General features: G+C 43.1%; 1 protein-coding gene across 9 annotated transcripts in view; it reads right to left on the minus strand.

The window, feature by feature from the left end:
* Positions 1-25989, minus strand: part of FSTL4 (follistatin like 4) — a 1659076-nt gene that overhangs the window by 668401 nt on the left and 964686 nt on the right. Inside the window, exon 4 of one of the 9 annotated variants that reach the window (XM_056516588.1) lies at positions 22712-22834. The exons of the other annotated variants lie outside the window; for them this stretch is intronic. The gene's annotated coding sequence lies outside the window, so the exon portion shown is untranslated. The remainder of the gene's footprint in view (positions 1-22711; positions 22835-25989) is intronic. 9 annotated transcript variants of the gene reach the window in all.

The raw sequence follows: 25989 nt of genomic DNA on the forward strand, positions 1-25989 counted from the left end.
GATGTATGTGTCTTTACAGTGGAAGAGGTTCTACTAAAGTTCAGACAAATAAGTCACAGGGACCTTATGGGATACACCCAAAATTATTAAAAGAGCTTAGCGGTAAACTAGCAAAACCGTTAACAGATTTATTTAACCAATCACTGGTAACAGGAGTTGTCCTGGAAGATTGGAAATTAGCAAATGTCGTGCCCATTCACAAGAAAGGTAGTAGGGAGGAATCAAGCAACTATATACCAGTAAGTCTGACATCAATAGTGGGGAAATTAATGGAAACCCTACTAATGGGTAGGATTGTGGAACGTCTAAAATACCATGGATTGCAAGATGAAAAACAACATGGGTTTACTTCAGCGAGATTATGTCAAACAAATCTTATTGATTTTTTTGACTGGGTGACTAAAATAATAGATGTCGGAGGAGCAGTAGACATTGCATATCTAGATTTTAGTAAGGCTTTTGACACTGTCCCACATAGAAGACTTATCAATAAACTACATTGAGCTTGGACTCCCATATTGTTGAGTGGATTAGACAGTGGCTGAGTGACAGACAACAGAAGGTTGAAGTGGAGAATGTTCTGAAAAAGGTCTTGTTACCAGTGGGGTACCTCAGGGATCTGTACTGGGACCAATTATGTTTAACATCTTCATTAGTGATATTACAGAAGGTCTCGATGTTAAGGTATGTCTTTTTGCTGATGACACAAAGATATGTAACAGGGTTGATGTTCCTGGAGGAATACGCCAAATGGAAAATGATTTAGGTAAACTAGAAGAATGGTCAGAACTCCGGCAACTAAAATTTTATGTGAATAAGTGTAAGATAATCAAAATCAAAATTTTCATATTTTTACAAGGGGTAAATGGAGAAAAAGCCCCTGAAAATTTGTAACCCACTTTCTCTCGAGTATAAAATACCTCATATGTGGATGTAGAGTGCTCTGTGGGTGCACTAGAGGGCTCAGAAGGAAGGAGCGACAATGGGATTTTAGATAGTGAATTTTGTTGAATTGGCTTTTGGGGGGGCATGTCACATATAGGGAGCCCCTATTGTGCCATAACAGCAAAAAAAAAAAAAATGGCATACTATTTTGGAAACTTCACCCCTCAAGGAACGCAACAAGGGGTACAGTGAGCCTTTACACCCCAATGGTGTTTGACAAATTTCCGCTAAAGTTGGACATGAAAATGAAAAATGTAATTTTTTTCATTAAAATGCTAGTGTTACCCCACATTTTTCATTTTCACAAGGGGTAATAGGAGAAAAAGCTTCCCATAATTTGTAACACCATTTCTTCTGAGTATGGAAGTACGTGGATGTAAAGTGCTCTGCAGGCGCACTACAATGCTCAGAAAAGAAGGAGCGCCATTGATCTTTTGGAGAGAGAATTTGTTTGGAATAAAAGTCGGGGAAACTACACACCTCACAGAATTTAATAAGGGGTGCAATGAGCATTTTTAACCCACTGGCATTTGACAGATCTTTGGAACAGTGGGCTGTGCAAATGAAAAATTAAATCCACTGTTCCAAAAATCTGTCAGACACCTGTGGGGTGTAAATGCTCATTGCACCCCTTATTACATTTTGTGAGGGGTATAGTTTCCAAAATGGGGTCACATGTTGGGGGGTTCACTGTTCTAGCACCATGGTAAACACACATGGCCTTCAATTCCGGACACATTCTCTCCCCAAAAGCCCAATGGAGCTCCCTCCCTTCTGAGCATATGGGGTATTTCCATACTCAGAAGAAATGGGGTTACATTTTTTTTTTACTATTTTCCCTTGTGAAAATGAAAAGTATAAGGCAACACCAGCATGTTAGTGTAATTTTTTTTTTTTAAATTCAATAAAGTGCAGGTGTAGACCCTAACTTTACGTTTACATAAGGAGTAAAAGGAGAAAAAAGACCCCCAAAATTTGTTAGGCAATTTCTCCCGAGTACGAAAATATCCCATATGTGGCACTAAACTGTTGTCTTGAAATACGACAGGGCTACGCCGTGAGAGAGCGGCATGCACATTTGAGGCCTAAATTAGGGATCCAGCTGTTGCAAAACTACAACTCCCAGCATGCCCTTTGGCAGTCCATGCATGCTGGGACTTTTATTTATGCCACAGCTGGAGGCACACTGTTTGCAAAACACTGAGAGTTTGTTACTTAACTCAGTGTTTTGCAACCAATGTGCCTCCATCTGTAGCAAAACTACAACTCCTAGCATGTGCGGTCTTTCAGTGCATGCTGGGAGTTGTAGTTTGCCACCGCTGGAGGCACACTGGTTGCAAAACACTGAGTTAGGTACCAAACTCTTTGTTTTGCAAACAGATTGCCTTCAGCTGTTGCAAAACTACAACTCTCAGCATGCACTGACGGCCTAAGGGCATGCTGGGACTTGTAGCTATGCAACAGCTGGAGGCACACTACTACAACTCCCAGCATGCCCTTTGGCTCTCCATGCATGCTGGCGGTTGTAGTTATGCAAAAGCTGGAGGCACACTTTTTCATATAATAAATGTGCCTCCAGCTACTGCATAACTACAACCCCCAACATGCACAAACTACCAAAGGGCATGCTGGGAGTTGTAGTTGTGCCTTCTGCTGTTGCATAACAACAACTCGCAGCATGCCCTTTTGTGCATGCTGGGAGTTGTTGCTAAGCAACAGCAGGAGGCACGGCCTTACCTCCTGCTGTTGCTTCAGTCCCTCCTGATCCTCCACATCGCCGCCGCTTTCTCCGGATCCTCCACAGCCTGGGGCCCCAATCCCGCCACCGATGCCAGGGATTGCCACAACAGGTGTGAGCTCCCAGCACCCACAGCAGGAGTGCTCATTCGTCGGCCGGTAACGACAAATAAGGATGATCGTGAGGTGGCACCAGTGCCACCTCACTCCTGCTGCTAAAGGGTGATAGGTACAATCTTGGACGTCACCTACCACCCTTTCTTTCCAGATCACCGGGTCACCGGTGACCCGATTGACCCAGAATCGCAGCAAATTGCCGATCTGAATTGACCCCCCCAGGGGTTTACACGGGGCATCCCATTCCAGATTACCTGAGGTGAACGGGAATGTCCAAGGCATACAGGTACACCCTTGAATACCAGGAAATCAGGGTGTATCTACGCCCTGTGTCCTGAAGGGGTCACTTGTTATTATAGTATTTACATTATGGTTGACCAAGACAGTCTAGGTACCCATGATTACTAGGACATTGTGGGATAATACCATTCCATTCAAATCCATTCCTGGCATTGTATTCAGCAACAGCAATAAAAAACCGAAACATGAACACACCATTATAATAGCGGAAAATCAAAGTATGATGAAATACTGTGTATCTGGTATGTGTGAACAAGACTTCTAGGAAATAAACTCTAATACCTTGCTGTACCATAACTACTCTCTGTGTTTCTATTTTCTAACAAATAACCCATCAATTTTCTTCTTTTCATTGAATCTAGGTATCCTTCAGACATCTGTTCATCAATAAAGTTAAATATGCTCAATCTGGGCTCTTATGCATTGCCGTTTATTTAATATCAGTATTTACAGCTCGTGGTAAATTGCTGTCATACTTCAAACTAATAAACAAAGCTTTTCAAATTGGAAACATATGTGGTGGATATATCTGAAAGGCTTTCAAACATAACGTGATGTTATAACAGAAACTATGAAATTGGACAGAAACCAGCTTTAAGAAATGCCTAGTTAAAAACTCAAATAATAAGTAAAACATTTCATATTTCGGAATGCTAAAACAACAAGTCAATGTTCACACACCATAAAGAAGTTAATGTTTTTTTGGCCAATTATGAAAAAAGAAAGCCATTTTTCTCCTGACATGTCTGCATATACAATGACCCCCCGACCTACGATGGCCCCGACATACGATCATTTCAACATACGATGGCCACTCAGAGGCCATCGCATGTTGAAGGCAGCATCAACATACAACGCTTTTGTATGTCGGGGCCATCGCATAAACGGCTATCCGGCAGCGCAGACTGCTTCAGCTGCCACCTGTGCCCCGTGTGGTCCGCTGACGATCACTTACCTGTCCTCGGGGCTCCGGCGCGTCCTCTCCGTGATCCCCTGCATCGTCGGCGCTCTCCATCGTCGTCATCACGTCGCTCCGCATGCCGTCCAGTCATCCAATAAGAGCGGCATGCATAGCAACGTGATGGCGGCGACGGAGAGCGAGGATGCCGGGGAAGCAGAGGCCTTGCCGCAGCGTCGGGGACACCCCGGGGACACGGCGACAGCGATGGAAGGCGACATCCAGGGCAGCGGTGACAAGCGGTGATGGTCCGGAGCGGCGGGGACACGTGAGTATAACCTCCAATACCAGTGGTCTTCAACCTGCGGACCTCCATTGGCTGTCCGGGCATGCTGGGTGTTGTAGTTTTGCAACATCTGAAGGTCCGCAGGTTGTAGACCGCTGTCCTATACTTTACATTGCACGGATCCCTCAACATACGATGGTTTCAACAAACGATGGTCCGTTTGGAACGGATTACCATCATATGTTGAGGGAACACTGTATATAAAACAGTAAATATCATTATATCTTGTATTCTTGAAATAACAATTCAGGAGCATCTACATTGAATTATTCTATTATTTTTCAAGAAAAAATGTATGAGGGTGATAGGGTGTTTTCTTTTAAAGGTTGTCAAAATGTTCATAGTGTACATTTCTAGGAGCAATAGCAGAGAGATGCACAACAAGATGCTGTTCTACTGGCTAATTTAAAGTTTCCCTCTCCATTCCCATAGCACTAGACGTTGGAGATGTGTGCTGTAGTCAGATTAGTAGGTTTTGTCATGCGATGCAACTTTTTTGCGACTTTCGCACTTGATAAATCTCTGACCACTGCAAGTCAAAAATCACTTTTTGCTTTGGTAAGCAAGATTATTATTTTTTGCTTAGGACACTGAACATGCAAAAAGTCGCAGAAAAAAGAGCGTAGGCGCACGTGCGACTTTTTTGCGACAATTTTAAGCAAAAAAAACCTACTGAATGCTTTGATAAATGTCCCCCAAAAAACTTACAATGAACGAAGCATGTAGTTTTTGACAAATAACATAACGCAGCACTGTACATTTAAAATTTGGCGCCTAAATGCCTGAAGATAGGTGTTGTTCTCTCCACTGTTCCCCAAAATATAACTATACAATAGAAGACAAAGCTTCCTAAATTTACTCCAGCTCAGACATGGAGCAGATAAAGCCACTACCAAAGCAAAAAAAAGAAAATTTGCTTATGTGAAAGAAATTTATCAACAGGCTGAAAGCAGTTGACATAAGCAAAAAAATTTAAGAAGAAAATTACTAAAAAAAAGGAATACATAAGCCAACATTGATAAATGTCCCCTTTGAGTTTTACAGTATAACACTACAATATATCATAATGCAAAATCATGGGGGGAAAATGCTTTGGTATTTCTATGTTTGGTATTAAGGAGGGCCTACAAACTTGAACCAGCTGTGTGCAAGGTAAAATAGATGGCTCTGTAAATTTATATTTTACATGTTCTATGCACCAGCAGCATGGTTATGTAGAGATGAGAAACAATGACATCCATCGCTCAATCTATTTATGTTAAAAGGAGGAATAAAATCTAGGTACAGTATATGCAGTATCAGGTAATGCTGTATGTCACACCCCACTAGTGCAGTATTATGCAGGCAATTAATTTCATTTGGCTTTTCTTGCAAGGTTAAAAAACAAAATGGTAGTTAATGCTTAGAGATGCAGTAGCCTTATTGTGTGCTTTGGAGTCAGAAGTCAGGAGTGGTGGTAACACAGGTAGCTTACTGTATACACATTACATAAATGGAGACACAAGTCAGGGGGTGACACTAAAATAAATCCCTCAATTACAGATGGAAACATTTGGAGTCAACATACTTTGCACACATACTTTGCACCGCCAGAAGGTAAGCCATAAATGTCTTGTTTATCTCTTCCAACCAAGAGTATTTCTCAGATGGGGAGTTAGTGGCAGATCATTGTCTTAAAGGATAGGGGATAAGTTATAGATCACGGTGGGTCCAACCGCTGAGACCATCAGCTGGATGTTGGGTGAACATTACAGCATTACAGCTCCAATGATGGCACAGACACAGCACCAAAGAATGTGCCACAATGGACACAGAATGTGTTAATGTGCTATGTTTACAACTGTGTTAGAGTCTTCATCCCAGACTCGGATAGGAAGAATAGCACAACATGCAGCATTATTTTTTCCAGATAAATGATGGACAAAGTGACAAATCCTAGCTGTCCAGTCAATAGGATCTGATGTTTACCACTGGTGTCCAACATGTAATGGATCCAGTTTTGTGTTGTTGTTTCCATCTATAACAGAAACCACAACACAGATGTGAACAGTGCATAAGCCTTGCAGTTGTTTCATATTCTTGCAGTCTATTGTACAAGAAATATTATTGAAAAGGAACAACAGTAAGGAAATAGATATAAAATGATGGTCAAACAGGAGAATACAGCAGCACACTGCTAGCACAAAGATACAGATGAAACATGAAATGCTATATTGCTTCACTGCAAAAAATGAAAAAATTGAGGTACTTTGCTCACCATTTGGCCAAATAGTTTGGGCCATCCCACCACGATAAGGGGACCTCATTGGGACGGACCCATACACTGTGAATGTGCCTCTGTGCAGTCGGTTACCAGGCTTGTAAGGTCTGGAACATCCAGCACCTTGTAAGATGGGTGGGATGGAGGGGCCAACATGGAGGTAGCAACTCCCCCATATGTATAACACAAACAAGGATAAGTTGGCCAGCACATACTGACACCAAACTACTGCATGGACATGGCATACAGGTTCATGCTGCTATGCTGAATATACACAAACAGGAGAATACAGCAGCACACTGCTAGAACAAAGATACAGATGAAACATGAAATGCAATATTGCTACAATGCAAAACATTTTAAAATGGAGGTGCTTTGCTCACCATTTGGTCAAATAGTTTGGACCATCCCACCACGATAAGGTGACAAATAAAATTATGGTGATAGATCCAATTTATCAATAACACATAAATCTATAGTTTAATAATGCAATATGTGGCACATTGTTAAAAAATACATTAAACTTGAAGTGATTTAAGAAAGACAAGAAAAGGTAATTTTGTTTTTATATCATAACAGTTAATAATTTTCGTGTATCTGAAGGTCCAATTTTTAAGGTCACAGAGAGCCAAATGATAGAAGATCCAAGCTTCTGAATGCCTGGTGTCAGCAGATGTGAGCCAAATAAAGGATGTTGCCAAAACAGGTGCAAGGCATACTAATCTCTGAGACAGAGGTAAGGGAGGAATCTGGCAAGAGAAATACCTTACCTGGCCAAATCTACAGCAGGAAAGCAGCAAGTGTAAAATGGTTTCACTTATGGCAGAGAAAGAGAGAAATCAAAACTCAGTACAGGAGAATTCTGGTCTCTCGGATTGGAACAATGTGGACGGCTCATTGGTCTGCATTGCTTTAACATATTTTGAGGTCCATTTGTTTTGGCATTGTGCAAGAACTCAAGGTAAGTTCTGCTTAGATCACAGGTGTTCTAGTAACATTCAGCCTTGACTTAGGATCAAGAGAGCATGTGCTCTAAATTCACAGTATTCATCTTCTTGTCTCTTCAAATTAGTATATGAAAAACAAGTATTATATATGACATTTCCTATAATCCAGTCATTAAAGTGCCATGGTCCCTATTTGTTCCTGTTTTCTTATCTACTATTTTTACACTTCTTTGTATTAATAAATAAAATATATGATTTCCCGTAAGCCCCTTGCCACGCAAGACCATTTATTAATGGCACTGTTGGATGGTAGTTCTTCCACTGAATTGAAAATATATGGTGTGGGGTTGGTGCAGGTTCAGAAGTAAAATACACCCCTGCTGCAGTGACAGTAACTAATGCTGATCCCAGTACTTTTTCTTTAAGGGATTTTATCAAGGCAGGGGCTGGTGCGTTGGTGTGTTTGTTTGAGGGTCAGTGAGGGTTGTGAACCTAAATTTACTAGTAAAACAAAAAGACTAATGTAAGTCATAAAGACTACATATTTTTGGTATCATTATAATGATATAAACTGCTGCATAAAGTAATCATTAAAGGGGTACTCCGGCGCTAAGATATCTTATCCCCTAATAGGGAATAAGATGCCTGATCGCGGGGGTCCCGCCGCTGGGGACCCCCGTGATCTTGCACGCAGCACCCTGTTACATTCAGTCCCCGGAGTATGTTCGCTCCGGGTCTGATTACTGGCGATCACAGGGCCGGAGCATTGTGATGTCACGGCAACACCCCTGTGTGACGCCCCGCCCCCTCAATACAAGCCTATGGGAGGGGGCATGGCAGCTGTCACGCCCCCTCCCATAGGCTTGCATTGAGGGGGCGGAGAAACATTGAGGAAACAGATGAGAAACTCTTGGATGGTTCATAAAAAATACTTGAATATTTATTATCAACTATGCTTTCGAATTTCCACCACCGCAAATGTCATCCATATAAAAGAGAAAAAAATACATATATATATATATATATATATATGTATTTAGTACCGACGGACCCGTGCAGTGGCAGGCAAGGGGTAGCGTTCTTGAATGCTTCCCCCGCCTGCCACTGCCCGGGTCCGTCTGTACCGATCCTGTAATCTGTGTATCAAGCAATAAAGATTTTACAGCTGCAAGATATCGGGTGCAAAATAATTTCTCTGTTTGAAATATTATGGAGTCTTTTCTGTATGACTGCATCGCACCACTGAATACAGCGTGTAACATGGAGGATGGTATTTAGCTGCCTATACCCACGGCTCGACAGTATCATACAATAGACAGCAGTGCACCACTTTCATACTGGACTGAATTATTTAAAAATATTTTTATATATATTGGCAAAGTTCATGACATTGAAAACATCTTAAGAATTTGCGCCATTAATGTGTGCCAGATTTAAAAATGAATTGAATGGAGGACACAAGATCCTTGGAGGAGCTTTTGCTATGAAATCATTGGGTCATTTTTAGCTCCCAAGATTAAGCACAGGATTGGGATATATCTCACTAATTAAACGATCCCCTTGTCAACATGTGCTTCATGTTATTAAAACTAAATGAATTCTCCACTCCTACAAGGATTATAAAAATAACTGTAATGGAAGAGGTAATCAAGTGTAACAAGCAACTAAGCGTTTGCAGTATTTATGAGGCCAACTACACTACATGAAAGAGATATAATGCATTTAATTTCATAGTCATAAAATAAGTCATTTAGCCAAGTTAAAAACTGATCATCAAGACATTTTTTGTTACTAATGAATTTCACAGGACAAGGCCACAACCTGTTATTTTGCTATAATGGCTATATAACACCTATCAGGACAGGGGAATATTTGTCTTATTGGAAAAGGTCTTTTAGCAAGGACAAGTTTTTGAAAAATGGAAACCAAGGATTTTGTGCATCAAAGGTAAAAAGGAATGAAATATAAAAGGAGTTTTCCATTATTTTAGAGTTTCTACAACAACCAAGACAATACTTTCCAACAGCATGTGGGTGCTTCTAGTCATTCAACTCAACTCCATTTAACCCTTGTACACCCTTGGCCACCTTGTCCTCAAAGCAGCAGGGCATACATATATGCCCTGGAGTGTTTGGTGTCTGTGAAGGACCTGTGCTTGCTCCATAGTCTGTGAGTGACAGCTGCTATCAGAAGCCATGCACTTAGAGTCAATAATGGACATCAATAGCTGTCATGCCCCCTCCCGTAGGCTTGCATTGAGGGGCGGAGCGTGACGTCACATGGGGGGCGGGGGCGTGACGTCACACGCCGCCGGCCCTGCGGTCAACCGTAATCAGTCCTGGAGCGCTCCGGGGACTGATTACAAACGGGGTGCTGCGTGCATGATTACGGGCGTCCCCAGGGGATAAGATGTGTAAGCACCGGAGTACCCCTTTAAAAACCAGGGTGCCTCCAGCTGTTGTGAAACTACAACTCCCAGCATGCCCGGACTGGCAAAGGCTGTCCGGGCATGCTGGTAGTTGTAGTTTCACAACAGCTGGAGGCACCCTGGTTTTTAGTATACATGAATTAGTTTTTACATGCTCTGGCCGGCCCCCGCCGTCTTATACGCCGGCATATACGGTACTGCCTTCATCACACTACAGTGTAGTGTCCTAGGATAAATCTTTCCCCACAGGATCATCAGACTATTCGTTTTTCTTCTACAATAGAACTGCATATTTCCTTTTTTTTTTAGCACAACTGCATGTTTATTCTATTTTTATCAGATTTTTATGCTATCTAGTGTTTTGTATTTATTGGTCATTATTTATATGAAATTTCATATTACATCATATTTATTGTACATTTTATCTTCAGAGAGGGGTGGTCGCAAGCCCTACTCCACACCTCACTGTGTTTGACCACCTTTATTGTGTTTGAATAAATTAACATTTTTACCTATTATATGGTTCAACACTTTCCTTACTTGCTCAGCACTCTAGTTCTGTTTTTCATACTATTCTACATCTACATTTTTCCTTTGCCACCCTCAGCCCCCCTTTCCCTACCTTTATTCATACTTCTCTTTTTTTCCTCTGTTTCCTTGCCCCCCCTCCACTGCACCACACCTCCACATATCCCAAACAGGTGGAACCTGAGGACTGAACTCTTTTCGTATTCACATGTGTATGTATATATATATATATATATATATATATATATATATACATATATATATATATATATATATATATATATATATATCCCTGGAGTATTCTGTTGCACTATGCACCATACTGCTAGTCCAATCAGTAAAGGTATTACAAGATTCTGCAACATTCTATGATTTTCCATCCGCATCACTGGACAAGTACTGTAAACTACTACCCTATGTTTGACAAAGACAGAAATATTTCTGTATTGCTAAATGGGTGAATAAATTCCTGTTTTGATTTTCAAATCTGGATGTGTGGAGTGCCGCTTCTCCTATGGAGATTATTTCATATTTGACTGGAGGTCGTGTCCAGGAGCTCAGCACCCCTTCGAATTATAGATCCTGCATTGTAGACTACAAATCCCAGCAGACTACCAATTACTGTTTCTATGGAATATTTATTACTCCAGTACAGATAATAAAATGAAGTTAAGTCTCAAAAGTGTTTTTCAATTACTACTTACTTGTTTAATAACCACTTCTTAGGCTTTGTTCACACAGTGTAAAATGAAAATGAAAATACTGCAGTAAAATAGATATAAAAACAGCTGTTTTTAATCTAATAATAAGCTCTATGAAAGTCTATGAAAATATATCTTGATAATCTTCCTAGGGATATAGAGTTAGAAAGCACTATACTTCTCATTGATTCTACATTGCATGTGGTTGCCAATACAACTTTGTATTTTGTTATTTTCAAATTAGATTTTGCAATAGTATCATACAATTTATATAATCTCTGAGGAAGATGTTATTGTCCTACCCGCTTTTTTGCCATTACAACTATATCTTTTCTCGATTGATTTAAAGCCAAAATGTTTGCTAACATCTACCCCCTCAATATTAAACCGTTATCTAGAAAACATATCTTGCTGCTCTAATCTAGACTGGGATCGAAGTTCATAGCTCTTGTGCTCCTTCTCCCAAGCCTCCCAATTTTTCAATACTCGGATCCCTCTGATAGCTGTTCTCTTTCAGATGGCTACAACTTTCATTATCCTGATCTTTATCCTTCTTTTTTTTTTATAGGTAATTTTTTTATTAAGATTTTAAATATTTTCCAGATGATCTATTTAGATGTCGAGACAGCATTTTCATAAAAAAAAGCCTAACTTCAGTAACAAGATCAAAATCAAAAAGCCTTAAACCTTAACCTTAAGATTAATATCAAGTTCCAAAACTAAAGGGGCATGGTCTGAAAAGCTTCTTTTCCCTTCCTTTATTTTTTAAACCTAATCTAATACTGCCCTATTACCTAACGCCATATCTGTACAAGATGGTTTTTGGGTCTTACAAGTAAACTCAGTTTTATTGCCATTCTTCAAGCGCCATTGGACAATCCATTCTAATACATTACAAATATTTTCTTTTAAAGGGAAGTCCTTTGAATTGCTTTTAGAGTTGTCATTCTTAAAATTATCAATATTATCTTCTCAAACTTTGTTGAAATTTTAATCCACACTATTGGGCAGTCTTCATTTTTCTGAGCTTCTATTTCTACCATAGGTTGTGTTGAAAAATGTGGGGGAAATATACCACTATAAGTATCTGTTCCAGTAATACAGCGGAAGCTGTGATGGCGTCCGGAAACTGAACGCCAGTACGGCGTGACAGACGGACTTATACATTTATTGCATATGACCCGGGTGAATGATGTGCACACTACGTAACTCCTCCCATAATATTCACGCACACTTACACTATGAACTAATTTATACATGATATTTTAATGCAATTTGTTCAGTATTCACCCATAAGGTGTCTTATATGCACTATGTATGTTAATCATTTAAGTATATGCTGTGATCACATTATATTGCATTATATTTTATATGTATTTTGTATCTTTTGTATATAATAAACATAATTTATGCACAACTCAAAAGGATGATGAAATAGAGGTACCACCTATATAAGAAATCACTTGTACACTTGTTACTTGCTTGACAAAGACAGTGAGAGACGGTCGAAACGTTGTGTATATCACTTGATGAATAAAGCCTAGCCTCACTTTTTTCATCCTACCACGGAGTGCTGCTGCATTTTTTGCATGTTGCGGGGACACTGCCTGGGTTGGACCAGCTTGCACCCGATTTTGGCACAGGAGTGCGGTTCTCCTTCAAGAATCTAACCTTAAAATTGGCCATTTATCTATCAAACCCATAAAATATAACCCTGTATTGAACAAAAAAATAAAGTGGGGCCACACCTTCCAATAAAAAAAATTCCCAACAAACCCGTAACACCCTTCTCCCCCCCATACCCTTCATTAGTTTTCAGAAGACTTGATTGCTCTCTGGTAACCTATCCCTCTACTTTTAACATATCCCTCATCTCTCCACATTCCCTCATTTATTTCCTCTAACCTTTTCTTTGTTTTTCCCTCCTTTCTCCTCTTTCCTTAATCTCCATAATTATTGAATACCATGGGTCTCCAACTATTTATACCTCTGTTGTGAAATGTCCAAAAATTAGCATATATGATTTTTAAATTTGCTAGGAATAAGAGTGAGTACTGGATCCCCACTTTCCTCAGTCTCTGCTTTGCCTGCACAAAAATTGTTCTTTGCTGACTAGTTTTTACCAAAAAGTCTGGATATATTTTTATTTTAGTTGTGAATAATCTCCCCCTTTTTCCCATTTCGGTTTAATATAGCAATCTTACCTTTGTAACACATACATTTGGTCTACCTTTACAGGGACTCACAAGTGTTCTTTCAATTACAAAACATTTCCATAAGCTATGCATCCTACATTTTCCAGCAGCTATTTATAAATAAATTCCTCACAGCTTTTCCCCTCTCCCCCCCCCCTCCGGAAAACCCACCAGCTTAAAATTAACCCTCCTGTCTCCATCTTCCAAATTGGTTATCTTTTCTATCATGTTCATTCAGTTTGTTCTTTAGCCATATCTGCCAGCATATCTTCCAGTTCTTACACTTGCATTTCAGGCTCTTCCATTCTATCTCTAATTTTAGTTAAATCCTCCCTAATGAAAGAGATCTCAGTTTTAATACTATCAGTTTGTATCACTTAGTTGGGAATTGCAAGATTCTATCTCAGGATAGTTTTTAATATTTCTTCTAATACTGAGGAATCCATCATTCTACTTTGGCTGGCTTTTTACTGTAATCTTAAACTAGTTATCTCTCTATTAGTCCCTGCATCGTCTTTCCACTCCTTCTCTTTATCACAGGCATTATTCAACCTTTTGACCTACCCATTACAACTAACTTCTACCATTTTACGGTTATTGCAAGGAGAGGAGGAGGACAGAAATTTATCAAACTTAGCTGTTATCATTTTACTTGAGGGTTTCCAATTCCCTGTTTTTTTTTATATCTTAATAATTTTTGGAGGCATCCTTCCTATTAAAGGGGTACTCCCGTGGAAAACTTTTTTTTTTTTTAAATCAACTAGTGCCAGAAAGTTAAACAGATTTGTAAATGACTTTTATTAAAAATCGTAATCCTTCCAGTACTTTTTAGGGGCTGTATACTAAAGAGAAATCCAAAAAATGCATTTCCTCTGATGTCATGACCATAGTGCTGACCTCTGCTGTCCATTTTAGGAGCTGTCCAGAGCAGGAGAAAATCCCCATAGCAAACATATGCTGCTCTGGACAGTTTCTCTTTAGTACACAGCCCCTAAAAAGTACTGGAAGGATTAAGATTTTTTAATAGAAGTGATTTACAAATCTGATTAAAGGGGTACTCCGGTGCTTACACATCTTATCCCCTATCCAAAGGATAGGGGATAAGATGCCTGATCGCGGGAGTCCCACAGCTGGGGACCCCCGTGATCATGCACGCGGCATCCCGATTGTAATCAGTCTGATTACGGTCGACCGCAGGGTCGGCGGCGTGTGACGTCACGCCTCCGCCCGAGTGTGACGTCACGCTCCGCCCCTCAATGCAAGCCTACGGAAGGGGGCGTGATAGCTGTCACAAGGGGGCGGGGCCGTGACATCATGATGCCCCATCCCCTGCACCGCCCGTCATCAGCCTTGGAGAAAACTTAGCATTATACCTCTGGAGCCGTACCTTCACGAACACGCTCCGAGGACTGATTAGAAACGGGGTGCCGCGTGCATGATCACGGGCGTCCCCAGCTGCGGGACTCCCGCGATCAGGCATCTTATCCCCTATACTTTGGATAGGGGATAAGATGTGTAAGCACCTGAGTACCCCTTTAACTTTCTGGCGCCAGTTGATTTAAAAAAAAAAAAAAAAACATTTTCAAAGTCTTCATTCAGTTTTTTTTATTCTATTATTTCTTTCTTTTTTTTTTTCTCGTGCTCCATTCACCTTTTATACCCTTTTCCCTCTTATTTTACGTATCAACCTTGCCAAGATGTAAATGCTTCTTATGAGATTACACCTTGAACCCTATAGTGCTTAAACAATAAAAGTGTGCTTATGCTTCTTATGGTATAACCATGTACTAAATAATAAAGGCATTGAAGTGCTTACCAATTGATAAATATGTCATCCCAATATACACATATTTTTTAAACAATACCCTAATACATAACTATACACATATACCTTGCATAGCATGGCATTGATCAGTGTTATCGCCGCTCAACTGCTTCTGCCTGGATCTCAGGCATGGAGCAGTCATTCGGTGATCGGAAAGTAAGGATGCAGGTAGTGATCCTCCTCACGACCTGCAAGCTGCATCCCGAACAGCACCACTGAGCTAACTGGCAATTTTAACTTTTGTTTTAGACACGGTGATGAAGTTTGATCACCGCGTCTAAAGGGTTAATGCCAGACATCAGCCCGATCAGCAATGTCCAGCATTAGCTGGGGTCCTGGTTACTTATCCACCGGGTATGATACCTCACGAGCCGCAAATGCACGTGAATGTACGGCTCCAGAGATATAATGCTAAGTTTTCTCCAAGGCTGATGACGGGCGGTGCAGGGGATGGGGCATCATGATGTCACGGCCCCGCCCCCTTGTGATGTCACATCGGCCCCCCTCAATGCAAGTCTATGGAAGGGGTGTCACGCGGCAATACAACATATGTTTATTTTTATTTACACAGTTTTTTTAGATGGGAAAATGGGGGTGATTCAAGAGAGCAGAGAGCCTCAATAGGGGTGTAGAACATTTTGCCTTGCTGTAATACGCATAGGGTGTGCACTGGGTTAGTGAAATAATGCTGATATTCAGTATGACATGCAGATCAGTGGCTGAATGACACAGTGTGGAGGTGGTGGCAGCATGAGGAGACCATATAGTGCCTGAATGACACAGCATGGAGGTGGCAGCAGCATAGGGAGACCATATAGCGGCTGAATGGCACAGCGTGGAGGTGGTGGCAGCATAAGGAGACCATATAGTGCCTGAATAACACAGCGTGGAGGTGGCAACAGCATGGGAGGACCATATAGTGGCTGAATGACCCAGAGTGGAGTTGGCTGGAACATGAGGAGACCATATAGTGGCTGAATGACAGCCTTGAGTTGGCGGCAGCATGAGGAGTCCACATAGTGGCTAAATGACACAGCGTGGAGGTGGCGGCAGCATTAGGAGACCATATAGTGCTTGAATGACACAGCGTGGAGGTGGCAGAAGCATGGAGAGACCATATAGTGGCTGAATGACACAGTCTGGAGTTGGCAGAAGCATAAGCAGACCATATAGTGGCTGAATTACACAGCATGGAGGTGGCGGCAGCATGAGGAGACCATATAGTGGCTGAATTACACAGCGTGGAGGTGGCGGCAGCATGAGGAGACCATATAGTGCTGAATGACCCAGCGTGGAGGTGGCGGCAGCATGAGGAGATCATATAGTGGCTGAATGACCCAGCATGGAGGTGGCGGCAGCATGAGGAGACCATATAGTGGCTGAATTACACAGCGTGGAGGTGGCGGCAGCATGTGGAGACCACATAGTGGTTGAATGACACAGCGTGGAGGTGGCGGCAGCATGAGACCATATAGTGCCTGAATGACACAACGTGGAGGTGGCAGCAGCATGGGGAGACCATATAGTGGCTGAATGACACAGCATGGAGTTGGCGGCAGCATGAGGAGACCATATAGTGGCTGAATGACCCAGTGCGGAGGTAGCGACAGCATGAGGAGACCATATAGTGGTTAAATGACCCAGCGTGGAGGTGGCGGCAGCATGAGGAGACCATATAGTGTCTGAATGATACAGCGTGGAGGTGGCGGAAGCATAAGGAGACCATATGGTGGCTGAATGACCCAGTGTGGAGGTGGCGGCAGCATGAAGAGAACATATAGTGGCTGAATGACACAGCCTGGAGTTGGTGGCACCATGAGGAGACCATATATTCGCTGCATGACACAGCCTGGAGTTTGCGGCAGCATGAGGAGAACATATAGTGTCTGAATTACACAGCCTGGACGTGGTAGAAGCATGAGGAGAGCATATAGTGGCTGAATGACACAGCCTGGATTTGGCTGAAGCATGAGGAGACCATATAGTGGCTGAATGACACAGCGCAGAGGTGGCGGCAGCATGAGGAGACCATATAGTGGCTGAATCTCACAACGATATAACCCCGAGGGGTTAGATAAGGCCTCTATAATACATGTGTCAAAAATAATAAAACATAACTTTTATTGTGTATCCATAAATAATTAAAGGTGAGGATCACACGTTTTAAAAACACAGTTCCACTAGAGCTCCTATACTAATTATAGAAGAGACCAGCAGGGTCCTCTTTAATATGGCAACAGAGGTTGATGGATCTGAATAATTGTGTATAAACACCACTTGTGTATGTGGTTGTTTATCAGATCCCCAACCCAATGTGCACCCACCTACGCAAATTTATTTATCGGGTGGTGTATTCAAAATTTTGGGTACATATATTTTATCCTAAGAATATTATTAAAAGTTACGTTTTACGTAATACATATCCTCAATACTTGCTTGTGGTCTGACGCAGAGGAATGTCTATACCTGGGGAGCAGCGCCTTAAATATGTTTAGTACTATCCATATTTGTGAAGTGTTGGTGTGGCACCATGGTCAATCTACTCTGATGCATCAGGCATTGGTGGTGAAAATCCTGGCTGATCCATGCCTGATTCATCTTTACAAGGGTCAGTCTGTCCAAATTTTTCGTGGACAGATGAGTTTTCCTTGGGGTTACTATGGCCCCCGCTGCACTAAACACCCGCTCTGATGGCACACTACTGGCCGGGCGGGAAAGCTTTTCCAGGGCAAACTCTGCTAGTTGGGGACCACAAATCAAGTTTGGCTGCCCAGAAGTCCACCTGTTCAAGGTGTGTTGGCATGGTCATGTCAAGGTATGCCACCCCCGGCTCTTTCATTTCCTGCTCCAGGTCTACCTGCTGCTGATGAGTTGCTTCAGTATGCGGGTGAAGAAAGCTACTCATCAGCAACTGTAGACTCAGGCTGCTGCTGATGGAGCTGGTACTGCTCCTGCCACCCACCCCTCCCCAGCAGCCATGGCAGTGGAAGGGGAGCACAGAGGGCCCCCGAGTCAGACCTGCGAGAGGATGGAAGATGGCGCAGCGAGAAGTGACACTGCCGAATGGTGACAATTCGGTGGTCACTACGCAAGCAAATGAGCATGCATCGTGCCATTTGTGCAAGTGACTCTGAGGGACTCCCTTCCTCCATCTCAACTGCCACGGTGTGTCTGGGTCCTCTGTCTCGCCTTCCTCATAAGCCTCTAGCGGCTCCTGCTCCTCCTCTCCTGTCAGATGACTAGAAAAAATGTCTATCTCGCGAAACCTAAACTGTGCTCCACTGTGCCGCTCCCCCTCCTCTGTTTCAAACATGTCTTGTAGTAGATGAAGCAGTTGAATGACGTCGGTGATCTCGTAATCCTGGCGACTGACTAATAATGTGGCTTCCTCCAAGTGCCCGAGCAAACGGCAGGTGTTACGTGTGAGCTGCCACTGGTTGACATTAAAGTTACACAGGGGAGTACCCCTATCCGCTTGGATGATCACGAAATTGGTTATGGCTTTTCTCTGTTCGTATAGTCGGTCCAACATATGGAGGGTGGAATTTCAAGGTGTGGCAACATTGCAAATAAGACTATGTTGGGGATACCGTTCTGATGCTGCAGCTCATGGAGGGTGTGCTTTGCGGTGTACGAGTGGCTGAAGTGCATGTTAAGTTTCCTTCCCATTGTTAGGTTGTCTTGCAGATGGGGGAAGACTTCAGGAACCGCTTGACAACCAAATTGAACACATGTGCCATGCCGTTGTCGGTAACCATGGTTCCCATTTGCAGTTTTCATGGAGTAAGCCATGATTCAATTTCTTGATGAATTACTTTTAGCAGTTCCTCCCCTGTGTGACTCCGTTCGCCAAGGAAAACCATGTGAAGAACAGCGTGACACCACCGTGCCCTGCAAACAAGGTATGCTGGAGGGGCACTGAGACTTGTCCGTGCAGTGGAGGCTAAGGACGCGGTGGAGGATGGTTTCCCACCAACAGTCTTCACTGATTGACTGCTACTGCCGCAGGAACCCCTGTTCCACTACCTCCCAGGAAGATAGGCTGCCGCGAAGCAGGTGCTCTACCCGGGAACATTTGGCTCCAGATTTTCCACTTCTGCCAACCATGCTACCACTTTGCTGGCTCAGCTGCCTCCTCACAGGCAGGGCCGCCATCAGGGGGTGCAATCCATACAGCTGTAGTGGGCCCAGGGCTTTTTTTTTAGCTTGTGAGTGAGTGACTGTGTCTGTCACTCACTGACCGCTGGGTGTCCGCCAATGTACACTGCTCGCTGACTGATTGACTGATTACATACAGTCAGTCAATCAGTCAGGATCCTTTGAAAAGACGGCCTGCCCTACCGGGGGACCCGGTGCACATATGATGGGGCAACCAGTCTTGCCCCGTCACTAAGCTGGTACTTACATCTGCCTGTGGGTACTTGCTGGCATAGGTGCACGTCAATGTCCTGCGTGGCACGTGCGAAGACGTCACTTATAGCGCGCTCCTCTGCCAGGAAGTCCTCGCAGGCAGATGTAAGTAGCGCGAGAGTGTGAGTGAGTTTGTGTGTGTGTGTTGGGGGGTGCTTCCTAATGTGGGGAATTTATGCTACACTGCCTAATGTGGGGAATATATGCTACACTACCTCATGTGGGGAATTTATGCTATGCTGCCTAATGTGGGGAATCTATGCTCTGCTACCTAATATGGGGAATTTATGCTACACTACCTAATGTGAGGAATTTAGGCTATGCTACCTAATGTGGGGAAACTATGCTACGCTACCGAATGTGGGGAAACTGCTACGCTACCTAATGTGGGGAAACTATGCTACGCTACCTAATGTGGGGAAACTATGCTACCTAATGTGGGGAAACTATGCTACGCTACCTAATGTGGGGAAACTATGCTACCTAATGTGGAGGAACTGCTGCCTACCTAATGCGGGGGAACTGCTGCCTACCTAATGCAGATTAATATGAGTTGCAGTGCATATGGCATAGTACTTTTTATTTTGGGGAGGGGGAGCCCAGGCACATTCTTTGCACAGGGGCCCTCTGCTGTCTGTGTCCGCCCCTGGTTCAAGGCATAAGCTGCATGCCTCTATATGGGGGTGCAGCTCCATCCCCTGAAAGAAATCTCACCCCCCCACCCTGCCCTATTTCCCGCTCGCCTCTTTAAAAAGAAAATAAGAAAAAGCGCAGTTCACACAGCGCTTCTTTCATCACTGCTCCTGCCCGGCAGTACTGTGTGAGCCTTTAAGACGCACACAGCATTCAATATGCGCCGTCGGCTGGAGTGACAGGAAGGAGCCATCAGCTTCATCCTGTCACTCCAGCCCGGGCTTCCTGTGTGGCAGCGACTTACCAAAAGGCTGTCCGCACAGGAAGCAGAGAGAAGAGGAGCGACAGCATCTGCAGGGGAACGAAGGAGAGGTGAGTAATTTTTTTTTCAGGCTATAAGGGGATAATATATGATGGGGGCAATATGAGGGGGATAATATATGACAGGGCAATATGAGGGGGATAATATAGAAAGGGGAGCAATATGAGGGGGTAATATAGAAAGGGAGCAATATGAGGGGGATAATATACAATGGGGACAATATGAGAGGGATAATATACAATTGGGGGCAATATGAGGTGATAATAAACAATGAGGGCAAAATGAGGGGAATAATATACAATGGAGGGCAATGTGAGGGGCATAATATACTATGGGGCAATGTGAGGGGCATAAAAGCTATTTTTATGTTTGGGCCTGCTAATCTAAAAGGACAATGTTGGGGCCTAATTCTATACAGCTGCACAGGGGGATCTAATACTATCTGGGGCAGTGTAATACATTTAGGGGGTTTGTATTGAGTTGAGGATTTTGCTGTAGCGAGAAGCCTAAAATGTTTGTCTGGCAGATTCGGTAAAGATGAATTGTGATCAGGAGAAATCTTTATGATGACCCAGGACAGATGGAAAAGAAAGAGAAAAGTGAACGACTCTGATCAGAGAAGACGCCCCTGTGAGTATGTAACTATAATGACTTATAGTTAATATGGTCTGCAGCACCTGTGTACAGCTCAAATCTACCTCTATATAGGTCTTTTGATCTTTTGTATAGTGGTTTTTATTCAATAACAATATAGCAGTGTTAGTCAGTGGTAATGGTAGTAGTCAGGGTGTGGCAGAATTATATGTCCCTTGTATTGTGGTGTTAGTCACTCTAGAACTAATATGGAGTGGCAATATTATTTTAAGTTTCTAAGCCCGATACTAAGATAAAATCCAGCGTGTGCCACAGGGAGGGGAGGGGGGCCCAGACTACAAGCTGTGTAAGGGGCCCCAAAATTTCTGATGGCAGCCCTGCTCTCGGGCAACCTGCAACCCTCTTCTCCTGATGATGATGAAGCCCCTTCTGCACCCGGCTCCCAAGTGCGATTGGATTCATAATCATCGAGTTGTGTCTGCACGTCACCGATGTCCTCCTCAAGTTCCTCAACAGTGTCTGCTTCTGGAGTCTGAACGCTTGCAACACCACCTTCCATGCCACTCTCCTCATCACTACTTGCCTGCCTAGCGGAGGAAGCGGCGGATGTCTCCTCTACTTCTCGGCTGGGCAGTAGCTGCTGACTGTCCTCTAGTAGATTGTCCTCACTAAATAGTGGAGCTGAACCACCAGCATAAGATTCTTCTGTGGGGGAGAAAACAGCATAGGACAGAGGCAATGAGAGGACAGGGACTGCTCCCGGGACATGCCACCTGAGGGTTGTGTCTGAAGAACCCACCGACTGTTGACTGGGGGTGTCAGATGTTACTTGTGATGAAGTGGATGACTGTGTTAACCAATCGATGATGGCAGATGGGTTGCTGGTCGAGATACGACTGCTAGCTGATACCGGGAGCTCAGGCCTCACGCTGCGACTCCTGCTGCCACTCACCCCTATCTGCTGCGACCTCTGCCTGATTAATTTAGGCCTCTGCCACTCCTCTGTGCATGTCATGGTACTTCTCTGCCTGTCACACTTAGTACAATATGTTCCACTACGCTTAAAACAGTATTTGTCTACAATACCAGCAGCTGTGTACTTTTGGCTTGCCTTTCACAGTATCTAGACCCTTAAAACTTTAACAGGAACAAAATAGTACACCACATAGATGTATGTATGTGGTATGCACTTATGAGGGGAAGACAATGCGCTTCACTACACTTAAAACAGTATTTGTGTACAACACCAGCAGGTGTGTACTTTTGGCTGGCATTTCACAGTATCTAGGCCCTTAAGACATTAACAGGAACAAAATAGTACACCACTTAGATGTATGTATGTGGTATGCACTTATGAGGGGAGGACAATGCGATCCAGTATGCTTAAAACAGTATTTGTGTACAACACCAGCAGGTGTGTACTTTTGGCTGGCCTTTCACAGTATCTACAAAAACGATAAAGAGGAGCGCTCCATGGTGTAGATAAACGATTATAAATGAATCGTAGATGGAAAAATGTGCTTACCACAATGGGTTGTGCAAAGAACAGCACAACTTGGAGACAAACGTGTAAAAGGATCCCTCTGCTGCCACTCCACAATAAAATGCAATAAAACCAACGACCTCCAAACCAGTGGACAGTAAGGCGCTGAGGGACCAGGAGAAGGATAGAACAATCAGTTTATTCTCAACATGCAACGCGTTTCGCGCATAAGCGCTTCATCAGGCATATCTAGGCCTTTAAGACTTTAACAGGAAAAAAATAGTACACCTCTTAGATGCATGTATGTTGTACGCACTTATGAGGGGAGGACAATGCGCTCCACTACGCTTAAAACAGCATTTGTCTAAAACACCAGCAGATGTGTATTTTGGCTGGCCTTTCAAAGTATCCAGGCCCTTAAGACTTTAACAGGAACAAAATATTACTACTTGGATGTACGTATGTGGTATCCACTTATGAGGGGAGGACAATGCACTCCACTACTCTTAAAACAGTATTTGTCTACATAACCAGCAGGTGTGTACTTTTGCCTGGTCTTTCTCAATATCTAGGCCCTTAAGACTTTAACTGGAACAAAATGATACACCACGTAGATGTATGAACAGGTTATACTTAATAGAGGATGATATGCTTTTAGTGCTCTGCTCACCCTAACTGGTTGGCTACTATTAGCTTTTCAGCTGTTATACACACTAATGCTGCAGCACACAGTCACTGTGTTCTACACCCAAAATTGCACACTCTCTCAATTTCACTCCCTTCCCTATCAGTGCTTCTAGGCTGGATTTGGGCTTGAGGTGAATCGCTGAAGTAAAAAAGCTTTTCTGAGCAACACACTGCTCTCTGTCCCTCTCTGCAATAGAACGCTGATGTTACTGGGAGGTGAATCGCTGATGTAAAAATGTTTTTCTATGCAACACACACTGCTCTCTGTCCCTCTCTCTCTGCAACAGAACGCTGATGTGACTGGGAGGTCAATCACTGCTGTAAAATGCTTTTCTGTGCAACACACACTGCTGTCTGTCCCTCTCTCTCTCTCTGCAATAAAAGGCTGAAGTGACAGGCCGCAAGATGGCTGCCGATTATATAGGGCAGTGACATCACAGGGGTGGCTGGCTGCTGAAAGGCTGCATGTAATTAAGGGTCATCTAGCCTACCCACCTTCCCAGGATTCCTTGTCCCTTGTCCTCACATGTGGATCCGCCACACTAAATGGAGTTTAATGAAGCGATTCGCGCGATCGAATTGCGGTGTTATTCACATTCGTTGTAAATCGAATTTTTCCTGAAATTTGTAACGAATACAGATTCCTCAGATTTGATTCGTTCATATATACCACAGACTTGCATTTTATTTTCTCTGCATTCACATCAAATAGGTTAAGCAATAGTGCTCTCTTTACTGGAGTCCAGCGGCAGTGTGAACTTAGCCTAACTCCAGGTCTCCTGACTCTCACCCAGGAGATGCCTAGTAGCGGCAGCACTATCTCCAGTTCTCCTGGACTTTAGTCTGTCTAAACTCCAGAACTGATGTCTCTCACCCAGCTGTTCCAGATAGGTCCTAGCAACACTTTCACCCGGGCAAGTAGGGGCCAGTCTATCAGACGATGAAGCAGCAGTGCATGGGCTCAGTTAGGCTGGGTCCACATATGTCCGGCATCCGGCATCGGTGAACTCAGCCTAGATCTCGATGCAACTGATGCCACAACCGATGACAAGTTGTCATTCGTTTTATGGCATCCGGTGTCCATTGTTTCTGGACGGCGGACAGGGGAACACAGCAAAATGCGTTCCCCTGTCCGGTGCCCTCTAGCATGCCCAACCATCCGGCGTCAAAATTGAGACGCTGGATGACTGAACTGTCTCATTCAAATGAATGGGATCAGTTCTGGCATCAGTTTCCCTTCGGTGCATGCTGGATGGAAACTATGCCGGATGCCTGATATATGTGAACTCAGCCCTATTTCCCACAGTCAAAGATAAGTTAGGCTGGGTTCACATATATCAGTTGTCCGGCACAGTTTTACTCCGGCGTGCACTGAGGCTAGAACTGATCCCATTGATTTGAATGGGGCAGTTCACAATCATCCAGCGTCTCAATTTTGATGCCAGATGGTTCGACACGTGCAAGGGTACTGGACAGGGGAAAACAGCATGCTGTATTCCCCTGTCTGCCATCCAGAACAATGGACGGCAGATGCTGTACAACTGATGAGAACTTGTCATCAGTTGTGACCTCAGTTGTGTCGAGATCTAGGTTGAGTTCACCTATGACGGACATATGTGAACCCAACCTTATTGCACTAACATGAAAGGGCTGATGGGAACATGGGCGGGAGGTATGGACATAATACACACGTCACCTCCTTTGTTCCACTTTAAACCAATTTAGATTGGAATAAAAAAAAATTAAAAAAAAGTAAATGCTGTGTAAGAGTGAACTTTTAGAATAGACGTAAAGAGTATTGGCTCTACGTAACCAAAATGATAAACCTATCGCAGCTAAACTATAAACAATTGTCAAGATATGTGCCTAAAACTTAACTTTTAATATATATAAATAATACAACACCATCAATATCAGTGTAAGTGTTTACTATCACCATTGATAAAAAGAATATAATATAAGTTCCCACGGTCGGACTCTAACAATGACTGTAATGTTAAACAACAAACTGATTGTAGGTATAAACCCCTACTACTTATCAAGCAACCCAACGCGTTTCTGTCTAGTTGGTAAAATATGCAAACCAGACTTCATCAGGGGTAGATATAAAGCAAAAATGATTCAGTTTGATGAAATTCAATACAACATCCCGACACCGGACGGGCTCTCCTGCCACTGCAGGATCATTCTAGGCACCTACTACACATCAGCAGCACTATACCTGGCACTATCCTATCCACTGTTGGACCCTATTCACAGTGGAGGATCAGGAAGAGTCAACATTTGTCTACAATCTGTCACCCCTTTATATTAGGCATTGTCCATTGAGCTGCTTACCATACCTGCAGGGTGTCTGTGTATAACTGTATAGCACCATAAGGGCTGTATTTAACGCCATGGGCGACATGTTGGTTGCTATGGGTTACGGCCTAAATTTTAGTTATTCTGGTACATCTTTAGGTGCATAGGCATGGAGTTTTTGCACCAACAGTACGATGACTTGATCTCATGAAAGAAGTTTGGTTGCTGAGGGCAACCACGGCTTTTCTGTTTGTTGACTCAATTATTCCTGACGTGGCCTTCAGGCTGCTGGTTGCTGTATGTTGTATTGAATTTCATCAAACTGAATCATT

The sequence above is a fragment of the Hyla sarda genome, chromosome 4, assembly GCF_029499605.1.
Source record: "Hyla sarda isolate aHylSar1 chromosome 4, aHylSar1.hap1, whole genome shotgun sequence".
In the NCBI taxonomy this organism is placed as follows: Eukaryota; Metazoa; Chordata; class Amphibia; order Anura; family Hylidae; genus Hyla; species Hyla sarda.